The following is a 21523-nucleotide window of genomic DNA, read 5'->3' as shown; positions in this document are numbered from 1 at the left end:
CGGGACTCCCTCACCCCCTCTGGTGTCTATATAAACCATAGGGTTTAGTCCGTAGGACAACGATCATAACTTCATAGGCTAGCTTCTAGGGTTTAGCCATTACGATCTCATGGTAGATCAACTCTTGTAATACTCATATTCATCAAGATCAATCAAGTAGGAAGTAGGGTATTACCTCCATAGAGAGGGCCCGAACCTAGGTAAACATTGTGTCCCCCGCCTCCTGTTACCATTAGCCTTAGACACACAGTTTGGGACCCCCTACCCGAGATCCGCCGGTTTTGACACCGACATTGGTGCTTTCATTGAGAGTTCCACTGTGACGTTGAAGATAGGCTTGATGGCTCCATCAATCATCTACAACAACGCAGCCCAGGGGGAGATCTTCCTCCCGGGACAGATTTTCATATTCGGCGGCTTCGCACTGCGGGCCAACTCACTTGGCCATCTAGAGCAGATTGATAGCTATGCCCCTGGCCACCAGGTCAGATTTGGAAGCCTGAATTTCGTGGCCGACATCCGCGGAGATTTGATCTTCGATGGATTCGAACCCATGACGGATGTCCTCGGCCACCACAATGAACTTGACCTAGATCTTTCATCTGGCTGCGCACAGGAGATAGTACTTGTGGCCTCCCTGGCCCTAGAACTAGGGCAGGCTGCGTTGTCCGAAGACGGGAAGCTTGACCCTGCCACGGAGGCCGCAGACTCAGCATAGGGGTTCGCACATGTTTTTGTCTTGACCCTCCGGTAGAAACTTTGGGGCACTCTTTGAAGTTCTTTGTGTTGGTTGAATAGATGAATCTGAGATTGTGTGATGCATATCGTATAATCATACCCACGGATACTTGAGGTGACATTGGAGTATCTAGGTGACATTAGGGTTTTGGTTGATTTGTGACTTAAGGTGTTATTTTACTACGAACTCTAGGGCTGTTTGTGACACTTATAGAAATAGCCCAATGGATTGATTGGAAATAATAACTTTGAGGTCATTTTGTACCCTACAATAATCTCTTCATTTGTTCTACACTATTAGTGACTTTAGAGTGACTCTTTGTTGCATGTTGAGGGATAATTATATGATCCAATTATGTTATTATTGTTGAGAGAACTTGCACTAGTGGAAGTATGAATCCTATGCCTTGTTTCCTACCATTGCAATACCATTTTCGCTCACTTTTGTTAGTTGCTACCTTGCTGTTTTTATATTTTCAGATTGCAAAAACCTATATCTACTATCCATATTACGCTTGTATCACCATCTCTTCGCCAAACTAGTGCACCTATACAATTTACCATTGTATTGGGTGTGTTGGGGACACAAGAGCCTCTTTATTATTTGGTTGCAGGGTTGTTTGAGAGAGACCATCTTCATCCTACGCCTCCCACGGATTGATAAACCTTAGGCCATCCACTTGAGGGAAATTTGCTACTGTCCTACAAACCTCTGCACTTGGAGGCCCAACAACGTCTACAATAAGAAGGTTGCGTAGTAGACATCACTCCCTCCTTGACCAAATCTCGGATGGAGTTGAAGCGTCTCTTGATGTGTTTGGTCTTTTTTTGAAATCTGGCTTCCTTCACCAAGGTAATTGCTCCAGTACTATCACAAAAGATTTTCATTGGACCCGATGCACTTGGTATTGCACCTAGATCGAATATGAACTCCTTCATCCATAATCCTTCATTAGCTGCTTCTGAAGCAGCTATGTACTCCTCTTCACACGTAGATCCCGCGACGATGCTCTGCTTGGAACTGCACCAACTGATAGCTCCACCATTCAATAAAAATACGTATCCAGTTTGTGACTTAGAGTCATCCGGATCTGTGCCAAAGCTAGCGTCAATGTAACCACTTACGACAAGCTCTTTGTCACCTCCATAAAAGAGAAACATATCCCTAGTCCTTTTCAGGTACTTTAGGATGTTCTTGGCCGATGTCCAGTGATCCACTCCTGGATTACTTTGGTACCTCCCTGCTAAACTTATAGCAAGGCACACATTAGGTCTGGTACACAACATTGCATACATGATAGAACCTATGGCTGAGGCATTGGGAATGACTTTCATTTTTTCTCTATCTTCTGCAGTGGTCGGGCATTGAGTCTGACTCAACTTCACACCTTGTAACACAGGCAAGAACCCTTTCTTTGACTGGTCCATTTTGAACTTCTTCCAAACTTTATCAAGGTATGTGCTTTGTGAAAGTCCTATCAAGCGTCTTGATCTATCTCTATAGATCTTGATGCCCAATATATAAGCAGCTTCACCAAGGTCTTTCATTGAAAAACTTTTATTCAAGTATCCTTTTATGCTATTCAGAAATTCTACATCATTTCCAATCAACAATATGTCATCCACATATAATATTAGAAATGCTATAGAGCTCCCACTCACTTTCTTGTAAATACAGGCTTCTCCAAAAGTCTGTATAAAACCATATGCTTTGATCACCTCATCAAAGCATATATTCCAACTCCGAGATGCTTGCACCAGTCCATAAATGGATCGCTGGACCTTGCACACTTTGTTAGCACCTTTAGGATTGACAAAACCTTCTAGTTGCATCATATACAACTCTTCTTTAAGGAATCCATTAAGGAATGCAGTTTTGACATCCATTTGCTAGATTTCATAATCATAAAATGCAACAATTGCTAACATGATTCGGACAGACTTAAGCATCGCTACGGGTGAGAAAGTCTCATCGTAGTCAACTCCTTGAACTTGTCGAAAACCTTTTGCGACAAGTTGATCTTTAGAGACAGTAACATTACCATTAGCATCAGTCTTCTTCTTGAAGATCCATTTATTCTCTATGGGTCGCCATTCATTGGGCAAATAATCAAAGTCCACACTTTGTTCTCATACATATGGATCCTATCTCAGATTTCATGGCCTCAAGCCATTTATCGGAATCTGGGCTCATTATAGCTTTCTCATAGTTCATAGGTTTGTCATGGTCAAGTAACATGATTTCTAGAATAGAATTATCGTATCACTCTGGTGCAGATCGTGCTTTGGTTGACCTACGAGGTTCTATAGCAACTTGATCTGAAGTTTCATGATCATTATCATTAGTTTCCTCTCTAGTTGGTGTAGGGATCATGGGAACGGATTTCTCGGATGAGCTACTTTCCAAATTGAGAGAAGGTACAGTTACCTCATTAAGTTCTACTTTCCTCCCACTCACTTCTTTCGAGAGAAACTCCTTCTCCAGAAAGGTTACATTCTTGGAAACAAAGATCTTGCCTTCGGATTTGTGGTAGAAGGTGTACCCAATTGTTTCCTTAGGTTATCCTATGAAGACGCACTTCTCCGATTTGGTTCGAGCTTATCAAGTTGAATCCTTTTGACATAAGCATCACATCCCCAAACTTTAACAAATGACAACTTAGGTTTATTGCCAAACCACAGAACATACGGTGTCGTCTCAACGGATTTTGACGGTGCCCTGTTTAATATGAATGCAGCTATGTCTAATGCATAACACCGAAACGGTAGTGGTAAATCGGTAAGAGACATTATAGATCGTACCATATCCAGTAAAGTGCGGTTACGATGTTCGGACACACCATTACACTGTGGTGTTCCAGGTGGCGTGAGTTGTGAAACTATTCCACATTGTTTTAAATGAAGGCCAAACTCATAACTCAAATATTCACCTCCACAATCAGATTGTAGAAACTTTATTTTCTTGTTACGATGGTTCTCCACTTCATTCTAAAATTCTTTGAACTTTTCAATTGTTTCAGACTTGTGTTTCATTAAGTAGATATACCCATATCTACCCAAATCATCTGTGAAGGTTAGAAAAAATTATACCCACCACGAGACTCAACATTCATCGGACCGCATACATTGGTATGTATTATTTCCAATAATTCATTAGCTTTTTCCATTGTTCTGGAGAACGGAGTTTTAGTCATCTTGCCCAGAAGGCACGGTTCACAAGTATCAAATGATTCATAATCATGTGATTCCAAAAGTCCATCCGCATGGAGTTTTTTTTCATGCGCTTTACACTGATATGACACAAATGGTAGTGACACAAATAAGTTGCACTATCATTATCAACTTTGCATCTTTTGGCATCGATATTATGAATATGTGTATCACCACGACCGAGATTCAACAGAAATAGACCACTCTTCAAGGGTGCATGACCATAAAAGATATTACTCATATAAATAGAACAACCATTATTCTCTGATTTAAATGAATAACCGTCTCGCAGTAAACAAGATCTAGATATAATATTCATGCTCAACGCTGGCACCGAATAACAATTATTTAGGTCTAAAACTAATCCCGATGGTAGATGTAGAGGTAGCGTGCCGACGGCGATCACGTCGACCTTGGAACCATTCCCTACGTGCATCGTCACCTCATCCTTAGCCAATCTTCGTTTAATCCATAGTCCCTGTTTTGAGTTACAAATATGAGCAACCGAACCGGTATCAAATACCCAGGCACTACTACGAGAATTAGTAAGGTACACATCAATAACATGTATATCAAATATACCTTTGTTCACTTTGCCATCCTTCTTATCCTCCAAATACTTGGGGCAGTTCTGCTTCCAGTGACTAGTCCCTTTGCAGTAGAGGCACTCAGTTTCAAGCTTGGGTCCAGCTTTGGGTTTCTTCCCGGGAGTACCAACTTGCTTGCCATTCTTCTTGAAGTTCCCCTTATTACCTTCCCTTCTTCTTTAAACTAGTGGTCTTGTTAACCATCAACACTTGATGCTCCTTCTTGATTTCTACCTACGCAGCCTTTAGCATTGCGAAGAGCAAAGGAATAGTCTTTTCCATCCCTGGCATATTGTATTTCATCACGAACCCTTTGTAGCTTGGTGGCAGTTATTGAAGAACTCTGTCAATGACACAATCATCCGGAAGATTAACTCCCAGCTGAGTCAAGTGATTATGGTACCCAGACATTCTGAGTATGTGCTCACTAACAGAACTGTTCTCCTCCATCTTGCAGCTATAGAACTTGTTGGATACTTCATATCTCTCAACTCGGGCATTTGCTTGAAATACTAACTTCAACTCCTGGAACATGTCATATGGTCCATGACATTCAAAATGTCTTTAAAGTCCTGATTCTAAAACGTAAAGCATGGCACACTGAACTAACGAGTAGTCATCAGATAGAGCTTGCCAGACGTTCATAACGTCAGCTTCTGCTCCTGCAGTAGGCATTTCACCCAGCGATGCATCAAGAACATAATTCTTTTGTGCACGAATGAGGATAATCCTCAAGTTATAGACCCAGTCCGTGTAGTTGCTACCATCATCTTTCAACTTAGCTTTCTCTAGGAACACATTAAAATTCAAGGGATCGGTAGGACGGGCCATTGATCTACAATATAGATATGCAAAAACTATCAGGACTAAGTTCATGATAAATTAAGTTGAATTAATCATATTACTTAATAACTCCCACTTAGATAGACATCCATCAAGTCATCTAAATGATACATGATCCAAATCAACTAAACCATGTCCGATCATCACGTGAGATGGAGTAGTCATCAATGGTGAACATCTCTATGTTGATCATATCCACTATATGATTCACGTTCGACCTTTCAGTCTCCAGTGTTCCAAGGCCATGTCTGTACATGCTAGGCTCATCAAGTTTAACCCGAGTATTCTGCATGTGCAGAACTGGCTTGCACCCATTGTATTTGAACATAGAGCCTATCACACCCGATCATCACGTGGTGTCTCAGCACGAATAACTTTCACAATGCTGCATACTCGGGGAGAACACTTATACCTTGAAATTTAGTTAAGGGATCATCTTATAATGCTACCACCGTACTTTAGCGAATTTAGGATATCGCCAAAGGGCGAGTGTTGAAAGACGTCCGCGGCGGTGAACTCCATGATCGGAGCCCGATTAGGTTCGATCGAAAGGGGTGCAGAATATTCAGAGTACGGAAAGGAGTCCAGCACCTTGGAGTCACGAGCCTTGCGAAGGACTAGGCTGGTATTCGGCTCTATCGCCGCAGGGATTGCGACTCCCGGGGCGGCATCCAACCGTTCGTCCCAGTCTAGCGCAGTCGGCTCCGAGCTAATGGTCAGTGTGAACACCGGAGCGGCACTCTGGGTGTTGTCCGGCGGCAGAGCTAAATCATGCCCATCGAGACAGTGCGGCGCGCCCGGTCGTGGCTCGAATCCGTCGAAGATCAAGTCCCCATGGATGTCGGCCGTGTAGTTTAAGCTTCCAAACCTGACCTGATGGTCAAGGGCATGGCTTTCGATCTACTCCAGACGGCCAAACGAGTTGTCCCGCAGTGCGAAGCCGCCGAATACGAAGATCTGTCCGGGGAGAAAAGCCTCGTCCCGTACCGCATCGTGATTGACGAGCGAAGAAGCCATCGGGCCTGAAGGTGACGACACAGAGGAACTCTCAATGAAATCACCAATGTCGGTGTCAAAACCGGCGGATCTCGGGTAGGGGGTCCCGAACTGTGCGTCTAGGCGGATGGTAACAGGAGACAAGGGACACAATGTTTTTACCCAGGTTCGGGCCCTCTTGATGGAGGTAAAACCCTACTCCTGCTTGATTAATATTGATGATATGGGTAGTACAAGAGTAGATCTACCACGAGATCGGAGTGGCTAAACCCTAGAAGCTAGCCTATGGTATGATTGTTGTTCGTCCTACGGACTAAAACTCTCCGGTTTATATAGACACCGGAGAGGGCTAGGGTTACACAGAGTCGGTTAAAATGGGAGGAGATCTTCATATCGTATCGCCAAGCTTAACTTCCACGCCAAGGAAAGCCCATCCGGACACGGGACGGAGTCTTCAATCTTGTATCTTCATAGTCCGGGAGTCCGGCCAAAGGTCTTAGTCCGGCCATCCGGACACCCCCTAATCCGGGACTCCCTCACCCCCTCTGGTGTCTATATAAACCATAGGGTTTAGTCCGTAGGACAACGATCATAACTTCATAGGCTAGCTTCTAGGGTTTAGCCATTACGATCTCATGGTAGATCAACTCTTGTAATACTCATATTCATCAAGATCAATCAAGTAGGAAGTAGGGTATTACCTCCATAGAGAGGGCTCGAACCTAGGTAAACATTGTGTCCCCCGCCTCCTGTTACCATTAGCCTTAGACACACAGTTTGGGACCCCCTACCCGAGATCCGCCGGTTTTGACACCGACATTGGTGCTTTCATTGAGAGTTCCACTATGACGTTGAAGATAGGCTTGATGGCTCCATCAATCATCTACAACAACGCAGCCCAGGGGGAGATCTTCCTCCCGGGACAGATTTTCATATTCGGCGGCTTCGCACTGCGGGCCAACTCACTTGGCCATCTAGAGCAGATTGATAGCTATGCCCCTGGCCACCAGGTCAGATTTGGAAGCCTAAATTTCATGGCCGACATCCGCGGAGATTTGATCTTCAATGGATTCGAACCCATGACGGATGTCCTCGGCCACCACAATGAACTTGACCTAGATCTTTCATCTGGCTGCGCACAGGAGATAGTACCTGTGGCCGCCCTGGCCCTAGAACTAGGGCAGGCTGCGTCGTCTGAAGACGGGAAGCTTGACCCTGCCACGGAGGCCGCAGACTCAGCATAGGGGTTCGCACACGTTTTTGTCTTGACCCTCCGGTAGAAACTTTGGGGCACTCTTTGAAGTTCTTTGTGTTGGTTGAATAGATGAATCTGAGATTGTGTGATGCATATCGTATAATCATACCCACGGATACTTGAGGTGACATTGGAATATCTAGGCGACATTAGGGTTTTGGTTGATTTGTGACTTAAGGTGTTATTTTACTACGAACTCTAGGGCTGTTTGTGACACTTATAGAAATAGCCCAATGGATTGATTGGAAATAATAACTTTGAGGTCATTTCGTACCCTACAATAATCTCTTCATTTGTTCTCCGCTATTAGTGACTTTAGAGTGACTCTTTGTTGCATGTTGAGGGATAATTATATGATCCAATTATGTTATTATTGTTGAGAGAACTTGCACTAGTGGAAGTATGAATCCTATGCCTTGTTTCCTACCATTGCAATACCATTTTCGCTCACTTTTGTTAGTTGCTACCTTGCTGTTTTTATATTTTCAGATTGCAAAAACCTATATCTACTATCCATATTACGCTTGTATCACCATCTCTTCGCCAAACTAGTGCACCTATACAATTTACCATTGTATTGGGTGTGTTGGGGACACAAGAGCCTCTTTATTATTTGGTTGCAGGGTTGTTTGAGAGAGACCATCTTCATCCTACGCCTCCCACGGATTGATAAACCTTAGGCCATCCACTTGAGGGAAATTTGCTACTGTCCTACAAACCTCTGCACTTGGAGGCCCAACAACGTCTACAATAAGAAGGTTGCGTAGTAGACATCACTCCCTCCTTGACCAAATCTCGGATGGAGTTGAAGCGTCTCTTGATGTGTTTGGTCTTTTTATGAAATCTGGATTCCTTCACCAAGGTAATTGCTCCAGTACTATCACAAAAGATTTTCATTGGACCCGATGCACTTGGTATTACACCTAGATCGAATATGAACTCCTTCATCCATAATCCTTCATTAGCTGCTTCTAAAGCATCTATGTACTCCTCTTCACACGTAGATCCCGCAACGATGCTCTGCTTGGAACTGCACCAACTGATAGCTCCACCATTCAATAAAAATACGTATCCAGTTTGTGACTTAGAGTCATCCGGATCTGTGCCAAAGCTAGCGTCAATGTAACCACTTACGACAAGCTCTTTGTCACCTCCATAAAAGAGAAACATATCCCTAGTCCTTTTCAGGTACTTTAGGATGTTCTTGGCCGATGTCCAGTGATCCACTCCTGGATTACTTTGGTACCTCCCTGCTAAACTTATAGCAAGGCACACATTAGGTCTGGTACACAACATTGCATACATTATAGAACCTATGGCTGAGGCATTGGGAATGACTTTCATTTTTTCTCTATCTTCTGCAGTGGTCGGGCATTGAGTCTGACTCAACTTCACACCTTGTAACACAGGCAAGAACCCTTTCTTTGACTGGTCCATTTTGAACTTCTTCCAAACTTTATCAAGGTATGTGCTTTGTGAAAGTCCTATCAAGCGTCTTGATCTATCTCTATAGATCTTGATGCCCAATATATAAGCAGCTTCACCAAGGTCTTTCATTGAAAAACTTTTATTCAAGTATCCTTTTATGCTATTCAGAAATTCTACATCATTTCCAATCAACAATATGTCATCCACATATAATATTAGAAATGCTATAGAGCTCCCACTCACTTTCTTGTAAATACAGGCTTCTCCAAAAGTCTGTATAAAACCATATGCTTTGATCACCTCATCAAAGCATATATTCCAACTCCGAGATGCTTGCACCAGTCCATAAATGGATCGCTGGACCTTGCACACTTTGTTAGCACCTTTAGGATTGACAAAACCTTCTAGTTGCATCATATACAACTCTTCTTTAAGGAATCCATTAAGGAATGCAGTTTTGACATCCATTTGCTAGATTTCATAATCATAAAATGCAACAATTGCTAACATGATTCGGACAGACTTAAGCATCGCTACGGGTGAGAAAGTCTCATCGTAGTCAACTCCTTGAACTTGTCGAAAACCTTTTGCGACAAGTTGAGCTTTAATGACAGTAACATTACCATTAGCGTCAGTCTTCTTCTTGAAGATCCATTTATTCTCTATGGGTCGCCATTCATTGGGCAAATAATCAAAGTCCACACTTTGTTCTCATACATATGGATCCTATCTCAGATTTCATGGCCTCAAGCCATTTATCGGAATCTGGGCTCATTATAGCTTTCTCATAGTTCATAGGTTTGTCATGGTCAAGTAACATGATTTCTAGAATAGAATTATCGTACCACTCTGGTGCAGATCGTGCTTTGGTTGACCTACGAGGTTCTATAGCAACTTGATCTGAAGTTTCATGATCATTATCATTAGTTTCCTCTCTAGTTGGTGTAGGGATCATGGGAACGGATTTCTCAGATGAGCTACTTTCCAAATTGAGAGAAGGTACAGTTACCTCATTAAGTTCTACTTTCCTCCCACTCACTTCTTTCAAGAGAAACTCCTTCTCCAGAAAGGTTACATTCTTGGAAACAAAGATCTTGCCTTCGGATTTGTGGTAGAAGGTGTACCCAATTGTTTCCTTAGGTTATCCTATGAAGACGCACTTCTCCGATTTGGGTTCAAGCTTATCAAGCTGAATCCTTTTGACATAAGCATCACATCCCCAAACTTTAACAAATGACAACTTAGGTTTATTGCCAAACCACAGAACATACAGTGTCGTCTCAACGGATTTTGACGGTGCCCTGTTTAATATGAATGCAGCTATGTCTAATGCATAACACCGAAACGGTAGTGGTAAATCGGTAAGAGACATTATAGATCGTACCATATCCAGTAAAGTGCGGTTACGACGTTCGGACACACCATTACACTGTGGTGTTCCAGGTGGCGTGAGTTGTGAAACTATTCCACATTGTTTTAAATGAAGGCCAAACTCATAACTCAAATATTCACCTCCACAATCAGATTGTAGAAACTTTATTTTCTTGTTACGATGGTTCTCCACTTCATTCTCAAATTCTTTGAACTTTTCAGTTGTTTCAGACTTGTGTTTCATTAAGTAGATATACCCATATCTACTCAAATCATCTGTGAAGGTTAGAAAAAATTATACCCGCCACGAGACTCAACATTCATCGGACCGCATACATTGGTATGTATTATTTCCAATAATTCATTAGCTTTTTCCATTGTTCTGGAGAACGGAGTTTTAGTCATCTTGCCCAGAAGGCACGGTTCACAAGTATCAAATGATTCATAATCATGTGATTCCAAAAGTCCATCCGCATGGAGTTTTTTTTCATGCGCTTTACACTGATATGACCGAAACGGCAGTGACACAAATAAGTTGCACTATCATTATCAACTTTGCATCTTTTGGCATCGATATTATGAATATGTGTATCACCACGACCGAGATTCAACAGAAATAGACCACTCTTCAAGGGTGCATGACCATAAAAGATATTACTCATATAAATAGAACAACCATTATTCTCTGATTTAAATGAATAACCGTCTCGCAGTAAACAAGATCCAGATATAATATTCATGCTCAACGCTGGCACCGAATAACAATTATTTAGGTCTAAAACTAATCCCGATGGTAGATGTAGAGGTAGCATGCCGACGGCGATCACGTCAACCTTGGAACCATTCCCTACGTGCATCGTCACCTCATCCTTAGCCAATCTTCATTTAATCCATAGTCCCTGTTTTGAGTTACAAATATGAGCAACCGAACCGGTATCAAATACCCAGGCACTACTACGAGAATTAGTAAGGTACACATCAATAACATGTATATCAAATATACCTTTGTTCACTTTGCCATCCTTCTTATCCTCCAAATACTTGGGGCAGTTCTGCTTCCAGTGACTAGTCCCTTTGCAGTAGAGGCACTCAGTTTCAAGCTTGGGTCCAGCTTTGGGTTTCTTCCCGGGAGTACCAACTTGCTTGCCATTCTTCTTGAAGTTCCCCTTCTTACCTTGCCCTTCTTCTTTAAACTAGTGGTCTTGTTAACCATCAACACTTGATGCTCCTTCTTGATTTCTACCTACGCAGCCTTTAGCATTGCGAAGAGCAAAGGAATAGTCTTTTCCATCCCTGGCATATTGTATTTCATCACGAACCCTTTGTAGCTTGGTGGCAGTTATTGAAGAACTCTGTCAATGACACAATCATCCGGAAGATTAACTCCCAGCTGAGTCAAGTGATTATGGTACCCAGACATTCTGAGTATGTGCTCACTAACAGAACTGTTCTCCTCCATCTTGCAGCTATAGAACTTGTTGGATACATCATATCTCTCAACTCGGGCATTTGCTTGAAATACTAACTTCAACTCCTGGAACATCTCATATGGTCCATGACATTCAAAATGTCTTTAAAGTCCTGATTCTAAAACGTAAAGCATGGCACACTGAACTAACGAGTAGTCATCAGATAAAGCTTGCCAGACGTTCATAACGTCAGCTTCTGCTCCTGCAGTAGGCATTTCACCCAGCGATGCATCAAGAACATAATTCTTTTGTGCACGAATGAGGATAATCCTCAAGTTATAGACCCAGTCCGTGTAGTTGCTACCATCATCTTTCAACTTAGCTTTCTCTAGGAACACATTAAAATTCAAGGGATCGGTAGGACGGGCCATTGATCTACAACATAGATATGCAAAAACTATCAGGACTAAGTTCATGATAAATTAAGTTGAATTAATCATATTACTTAATAACTCCCACTTAGATAGACATCCATCAAGTCATCTAAATGATACATGATCCAAATCAACTAAACCATGTCCGATCATCACGTGAGATGGAGTAGTCATCAATGGTGAACATCTCTATGTTGATCATATCCACTATATGATTCACGTTCGACCTTTCAGTCTCCAGTGTTCCAAGGCCATGTCTGTACATGCTAGGCTCATCAAGTTTAACCCGAGTATTCTGCATGTGCAGAACTGGCTTGCACCCATTGTATTTGAACATAGAGCCTATCACACCCGATCATCGTGTGGTGTCTCAGCATGAATAACTTTCACAACGCTGCATACTCGGGGAGAACACTTATACCTTGAAATTTAGTTAAGGGATCATCTTATAATGCTACCGCCGTACTAAGCAAAATAAGATGCAAAAAGATAAACATCACATGCAATCAAAATATGTGACATGATATGGCCATCATCATCTTGTGCTTTTAATCTCCATCACCAAAGCAACGTCATGATCTCCATCGTCACCGGCTTGACACCTTTATCTCCATCGTAGCGTCATGGTTGTCTTGCCAACTGTTGCTTATACGACTATTCCTACCTCTTAGTGATAAAGTAACGAAATTACAGGGCGTTTGTATTTCATGAAATAAAGCAACAACCATAAGGCTCCTGCCAGTTGCCGATAACTTTTACAAAAATGATCATCTCATACAACAACGTATATCACATCATGTCTTGACCATATCACATCACAACATGCCCCGCAAAAACAAGTTAGACATCCTCTACTTTGTTATTGCAAGTTTTACATGGCTGCTACGGGCTTCTAGCAAGAACCGTTCTTACCTACGACACAAAAACCACAACGGTGATTCTATCAAGTTTTTTGTTTTAGCCTACACAAGGACCGGCCACAGTCAAATTTGATTCAACTAAAGTTGGAGAAACAGACACCCGCCATCCACGTTTATGCAAAACTAGTTGCATGTCTATCGATGGAACCGGCTCATGAACGTGGTCATGTAAGGTTGGTCCGGGCCGCTTCATCCAACAATACCGCCCAATCAAAATAAGACAATGGTGGTAAGCAGTATGACGATCACCGCCCACAACTCTTTGTGTTCTACTCGTGCATATCATCTACGCAAAGACCTGGCTCGGATGCCACTGTTGGGAAATGTAGCATGCAATTTCAAAAAAATTCCTACGCTCACACAAGATCTATCTAGGAGATGCATAGCAACGAGAGGGGGAGAGTCTGTCCAAGTACCGTCTTAGACCAAAAGTGGAAGCGTTTGCTTAGCACAGTTGATGTAGTCGAACATCTTCTCGTTCCGACCGGTCGAGTACCGAACATCCGGCACCTCCGAATTCTGCACATGTTCAGCACGATGACTTCCCTCGACCTCTTGATCTAGCAGAGGGTCGAGGAAGTAGATGAGTTCCGTCAGCACGACGGCGTGGTGACAGTGATGGTGATGTGATCCGCGCATTGCTTCGCCTAAGCACCGCAAGAATATGACCGGAGACGTAAACTGTGGAGGGGGTGCCGCACACGGCTAAAAACAATTGATGTGTGTTCTACAGGCGCCCCCGTATATAAAGGAGGGAGGGAGATGAGGCTGGCCCTAGGCGCGCCCCCAAGTCCTACTTGGGGTCCTAGTAGGATTCGCCCCCCTTCATTTTACTGGAGGGGGAAAGCGGGAAGGAGAGGGAGAAGGAGAAGGAAAGGGGGGAGCCGCCCATTCTCCTTGTCCAATTCGGACTGCCTCCCTCCTATGGCCCATATATTTCCTCGGGGGGTTCTGGTCACCCCTCCGGTACTCCGATATGTACCCTATACATTCCGAAACCCTTCCAGTGTCTGAATATAACCTTCCAATATATCAATATTTACCACCAAACCATTTTGAGACTCTTTCGTCATGTCCGTGATCTCCTCTGGGTCCCCGAACAACCTTCGGTCACTAAAACACATAACTCATATAATACATATCCTCATCGAACGTTAAGCGTGCGGACCATACAGGTTCGAGAACTATGTAGACATGATCGAGACACCTCTCCGGTGAATAACCAATAGTGGAATCTAGATGCTCATATTGGTTTCCACATATTCTATGAAGATCTTTATCGGTCGAATCGCTATGTCAACATACATTATTCCCTTTGTCATCGGTATGTTACTTGCCCGAGATTCGATTGTTGGTACCTTCATACCTAGTTCAATCTCGTTACCGGCAAGTCTCTTTACTCGTTCCGTAATGCATCATCCCATAACTAACTCATTAGTCACATTGCTTGCAAGGCTTCATATGATGTGCATTACCGAGAGGGCCCAGAGATACCTCTCCGATAATGGGAGTGACAAATCCTAATCTCAATCTATGTCAACCAAACAAACACCTTCAGAGATACCTGTAGAGCATCTTTATAATCACCTAGTTATGTTGTGACGTTCGATAGCACACAAGGCATTCATCCGGTGTCTAGGAGTTGCATAATCTCATAGTCGGAGGAATATGTATTTCACATGAAGAAAGTCGTAGCAATAAAACTGAATGATCATAATGCTAAGCTAACGCATGGGTCTTGTCCATCACATCATTCTCCCAATGATGTGATGCCATTCATCAAATGACAACACATGTCTATGGCTAGGAAACTTAACTATCTTTGATTAACAAGCTAGATCAAGTAGAGGCATACTAGGGACACGGTGTTTTGTCTATGTATCCACACATGTATCAAGTTTTCGGTTAATACAATTCTAGCATGAATAATAAACATTTATCATGAATAAGCAAATATAAAATAACAACTTTATTATGGCCTCTAGGGCATATTTCCTTCAGTAACAGCCTTAGCCCAGAAGTGAGGTGGAAGAGAGGTGGTGATCATCATCGCACGTGCCGTCTCAAGAAGGTGATGATGCTTGCACTCAGCTATACCATTCTGAGCATGAGCACCAGGGAAAGAGAATTGAGCAAGAGTACCCTGGTCAGCAAGAAATCCTCGTAGTGCATGGGAGATATACTCACCAGCTAAATCTACGCGAAATTCATGAATATGAGTGGAAAACTGGGTATGAACCATGACAACAAATTTTTTGTATATAGATACGACCTCACTAGGAGAAGGCATGAAATAGATCCAAGTGTACTGAGAAAAATCGTCTATAAAGATAATATAGTATCGATGACCCCCTTTCGAAGCGAAGGGAGCCGGACCCCAAACATCAGAGTGAATGAGATCAAAAGGACGCTAGAACACTGACTCACTGTGAGGATAGGGTAACTGAATCTGCTTACCAAGACTACAACCTAGACAATCCAACGAAGCGTTGCCAGATACAGAACCCAGGACACCACGATGAACCAAAGATGACAAGAGTTGTGTGACTGGCGGCGATGGCAGCGGAGGGAAGACGAAGCCAGTCAAGCTCCCAAAGACCATCGGAGCATCGAGGACCAGCACCAACCAGAGAGTCCGTGTGACGATCCTGAACAGAACACGAATCAAAGTCAAGAATGACCCTACAACTAGAGTCAACCATCTGACCACCAGATATGAGCTGCATGTTAAGTCGAGGAACATAAGCGACAGAGGGAACATGAAATGAAGAAGTGCTAAGAGTGCCTCGGCTAGCTACAGGGAGGGGAGTGCCATCAGCCGTAAGAACACGAACTGGAGACTTGACAGGTTGAACGGAGGTCAAAGTGGAAGAATCATAAATCATATGAAAAGACACTCCAATATCAAGAATCCATGGGGATGTAACTGGATGAGTAGATGGTGGTTTCTCAGTGCCAGAAGAGTCAGCCACGGGAACTACAGAACCTTATCGGTGAAGAATCCCAAGCATCAAGTAGGCATCGCAGTTACGCAATCTCACGCGCAGAGAGGGACATAGCCGAAGATGTCGATGTAGAAACACCTGCTGACGATGAGCAGTCACTACAAGAAATATGTCAACTAGTGTCCTTCTGTCAGTGACTCTGGAAGAATTGGTCATAGATCTATGACCATTTCAGACCAATTGGTCAAAAGCTGTTCGGGGGGCTCCAAACCCTAAACCATTGCGACCATTTTGGTCCGAAAGGTCGTAATTTCCTTACACGAAATGGTCACAAAGCAAACAGTGCTAGTCCGCTGCCTTATTTCTAGTTGTTAATGACCAATATAGATTGTCATAGCCTTGTAGATTGTGGTGGGTTGTGATGACTAGGCGCCATCTCATCATTTTTGCCTATGTGTCATGTCCATGTGGCAGTTTTTGCCCTAGGTTGTGCAGCAACCGATATTTCGGTTACTCCAAAAATTCCCAAAAAATTCTCATAAATGTTTTGGATCATATCTTCATCAAATATGTCAAAAACATTCCTTGTCTAGTTCAAAAATAATTCGAAAATATTCATTTTTCTATTCTGTTCGGAGCAGCACTTTGTGAAGGAAGTACCACTTTGGCATGTACAAATGGTATCCATTTTCTACAGTGCTTTCCTATGCCCAAATAACCATCCTCCACCAAATGCCATCTCAATCCATTCATTATTTTGAGCCCAGCTTCAACAATCGTATTTATGTCCAGTGTGGTACTTTGTAAAGCAAGTACCACCTAGGCTCCTCCTTTTGAGGTGAAAATTTGTGAAGACTTCTTAGTAACTGATCATCCTCAGCCAAAACTCACGCCCATTATCCATGTGCATTTCCCGTACCGCAAATCAAACACTTGGCTGCTTATTCATGTTTGAGCATCGATCGGTCTCCTCGTGAGAATCTTATGTTGTGATTTTCTTCCTAGCACCTACCTGGAGAGTGCCCAACCCACTAGACATGCCTAGGCCGCCCAGAACAAATGGCAACACCACGGTCACGCGGTGACCACGCGACGGGCATGCGAGCTTACGCGCTCTAGAGTTGGGGCCCTCGGCCACCGTCCAAACCTCGATGTCTCGCCATCAAACCATGTATTTCCGATTAAATAGATACTTACTTACCTAGAAATGATTTTTGGAAAAAATAAAGAGCAAACTATGAGGCAACTGCAGTTCAAATTTGACCCTCTTCCAACTGAATCGACGGGAATTTGTCTTTTTCACCAGAGGTGTATCAAATTTTTTAACACCCAACCATTTAGTCAATTGTGAATTAAATATGGCCTAGTATTTTATAAAATTAATTAGGTATAATTTTGCAACAAATATATGGTAGGTCCTTCAGAAAAAAAAACTCATTTCAGCCACTCAGAAAATGGAAAATGGTTTTTTCGTCCAAAGAAAATGAAAAGTTCCTTAGGCAACATTGTTTGCCATTACAATATGCACCATTGTGCACAATATGAGATCATTTGAACAAACTATGCCATGAATGTGGCCATAAGATTGATCATTTGGCTTGAAAACCATGAATCTTCACACTTGATTGATCATTTCTGAGAACACTTTTTTAAAATAATTACCGTATTACAAGTTTATTATTTTTCCTGGAAACTTGGTCACATATAATGACACAATGCGAAGGTTTTCCAATTTTTTGATTTTTTTTGAATTTTTTATGCCCGTTTCAACATGTGGTCAAAACGGCGGGCTTGACCGTTCCTAGCTAGTGGTTGAATCTTGGAATTTTTTTGGTGTTTATATGATTAAATAGATACTTCTGTACCTATAAATGATTTTTGGAAAAAATAAAGAGCAAACTATGAGGCAGCTACAGTTCAAATTTGACCCGTTTCCAGCTGAATCGACGTCAATTTGTCTTTTCCACCAAAGGTGGATCAAAACTTTTGACAACAAACCATTTAGTCAATTGTGCATTAAATATGTCCTAGTATTTTAGAAAATTGATTTGGTACAATTTTGCAACAAATATATGGTAGGTCCTTCACAAAAAAACCTCATTTCAGGCACTCAGAAAATGGAAAATGGTTTTTTCATTCAAAGAAAATGAAAACTTTCTTAGGCAATATTGTTTGCCATTCCAATATGCACCCTTGTGCACAATATGAGATCATTTGAACAAACTATGCCATGAATGTGGCCATAAGATTGATCATTTGGCTTGAAAGCCATGAATCTTCACACTTGATAGCTCATTTCCGAGAACACTTTTTTAAAATAATTACCGTATTACAAGTTTATTATTTTTACTAGAAACTTGGTCACATATAATGACACAATGCGAAGGTTTTCCAATTTTTTGATTTTTTTTTCATTTTTTATGCCCGTTTCAAAATGCGGTCAAAATGGTGGGCTTGACCGTTCCTATCTAGTAGTTAAATCTTGGAATTTTTTTGGTGTTTCTATGATTAAATAGATACTTATGTACCTATAAATGATTTTTGGAAAAAATAAAGAGCAAACTATGAGGTACCTGCAGTTCAAATTTGACCCGTTTCCTAGCTAGTGGTTGAATCTTGGAATTTTTTTGGTGTTTATATGATTAAATCGATACTTATGTACCTATAAATGATTTTTGGAAAAAATAAAGAGCAAACTATGAGGCAGCTACAGTTCAAATTTGACCCGTTTCTAACTGAATCGACGTCAATTTGTCTTTTCCACCAGAGGTGGATCAAAACTTTTGACACCAAATCATTTAGTCAATTGTAAATTAAATATGTCCTAGTATTTTAGAAAATTGATTTGGTACAATTTTGCAACAAATATATGGTAGGTCCTTCACCAAAAAACCTCATTTTAGGCACTTGGAAAATGGAAAATGGTTTTTTCGTCCAAAGAAAATGAAAACTTTCTTACGCAATATTGTTTGCCATTCCAATATGCACCCTTGTGCACAATATGAGATCATTTGAACAAACTATGCCATGAATGTGGCCATAAGATTGATCATTTGGCTTGAAAGCCATGAATCTTCACACTTGATAGCTAATTTCCGAGAACACTTTTTTAAAATAATTACCGTATTACAAGTTTATTATTTTTACTGGAAACTTAGTCACATATAATGACACAATGCGAAGGTTTTCCAATTTTTTGAGTTTTTTTTATTTTTTATGCCCGTTTCAAAATGCGGTCAAAACGGTGGGCTTGACCGTTCCTATCTAGTAGTTAAATCTTGGAATTTTTTTGGTGTTTCTATGATTAAATAGATACTTATGTACCTATAAATGATTTTTGAAAAAAATAAAGAGCAAACTATGAGGTACCTGCAGTTCAAATTTGACCCGTTTCCAGCTGAATCGACGACAATTTGTCTTTTTCACCAGAGGTGGATAAAAACTTTTGACACCCAACCATTTTGTCAATTGTGCATTAAATATGTCCTAGTATTTTATAAAATATATTAGGTACAAATTTGCAAGAAATATATGGTAGGTCCTTCACAAAAAAACCTCATTTCAGGCACTCGGAAAATGGAAAATGGTTTTTTCGTCCAAAGGAAATGAAAACTTTCTTAGGAAATATTGTTTGCCATTCCAATATGCACCCTTGTTCACAATATGAGATCATTTGAACAAACTATGCCATGAATGTGGCCGTAAGATTGATCATTTGGCTTGAAAGCCATGAATCTTCACACATGATAGCTCATTTCTAAGAACACTTTTTTAAAATAATTACCGTATTACAAGTTTATTATTTTTCATGGAAAGTTGGTCACATATAATGACACAATGCGAAGGTTTTCAAATTTTTTGATTTTTTGTGAATTTTTTATGCCTGTTTCCAAATGCGGTCAAAACGGTGGGCTTGACCGTTCCTATCTAGTGGTTGAATCTTGGAATTTTTTTGCTGTTTCTATGATTAAATAGATACTTATGTACCTATAAATGATTTTTGGAAAAAATAAAGAGCAAACTATGAGGTACCTGTAGTTCAAATTTGACCCGTTTCCAGCTGAATCGATGGTAATTTGTCTTTTTCACCAGAGGTGGATCAAAACTTTTGACACCCAACCATTTGGTAAATTGTGCATTAAATATGTCCTAGTATTTTAGAATATTGATTAGGTACAATTTTGCAACAAATATATAGTAGGTCCTTCACGAAAAAACCTCATTTCAGGCACTCGGAAAATGGAAAATGTTTTTTTCGTCCAAAGAAAATGAAAACTTTCTTAGGCAATATTGTTTGCCATTCCAATATGCACCCTTGTGCATGATATCAGATCATTTGAACAAACTATGCCATGAATGTGGCCATAAGAATGATCATTTGGCTTGAAAGCGATGAATCTTCACACTTGATAGCTCATTTCTGAGAACACTTTTTTAAAATAATTACCGTATTACAAGTTTATTATTTTTCCTAGAAACGTGGTCACATATAATGACACAATGCGAAGGTTTTCCAATTTTTTCATTTTTTCTGAATTGTTTATGCCCGTTTCAAAATGCGGTCAAAACGGCGGGCTTGACCGTTCCTATCTAGTGGTTGAATCTTGGAATTTTTTTGGTGTTTCTATGATTAAATAGATACTTATGTACGTAGAAATGATTTATGGAAAAAATAAAGAGCAAACTACGAGGTAGCTACAGTTCAAATTTGACCCGCTTCCACCTGAATCGGCGAGAATTTGTCTTTTTCACTAGAGGTGGATCAAAAATTTTGACACCCAACCATTTGGTAAATTGTGCATTATATATGGCCTAGTATTTTATAAAATTGATTAGGTCCAATTTTACAACAAATATATGATAGGTCCTTCACAAAAAAACTCATTTTGGGCACTCGAAAAAATGAAAAATGATTTTTTTGTGGATCAAAAACATTTTACATAAAATCATTTGGTCAATTATACATAAAATTTGGTCTAATACATAGAGTTGGTAGGTTCGTCACAACAAAAATATTTTTTATACTTCAACAACGAAAAATGCTTTTCTCCTGCAAAAGAACTTATTTTTAATCATTTACGACCTATTTATATGGTCATAAAATCATCAAGGCCTTTATTGCATTCTAATTGTTCCACGAGCACCTCACGCGGATCATGCCCGACCACCGTTGGATAGGCCTGGATCCGACGGCAGCCCTCTTCCCCCACCCCCTCTACCCCTCATCCCTCTCATCCCCCTCCCGAATCAGCGCAGCTCTCGTCCCTCGTCCAAACCCTAGCCGCGCACTCCTCCGTGCGCCGCCGCCCCCATCGATTCCGCCCAACACCGCCGATCCCCTTCCACCTCTTCCACCCATCCCCTCGCCGCCACCCACCTCCGCCACC

Source organism: Triticum dicoccoides, chromosome 4A (assembly GCF_002162155.2).
Source record: "Triticum dicoccoides isolate Atlit2015 ecotype Zavitan chromosome 4A, WEW_v2.0, whole genome shotgun sequence".
In the NCBI taxonomy this organism is placed as follows: domain Eukaryota; kingdom Viridiplantae; phylum Streptophyta; class Magnoliopsida; order Poales; family Poaceae; genus Triticum; species Triticum dicoccoides.
This window is presented reverse-complemented; position numbering follows the sequence as displayed.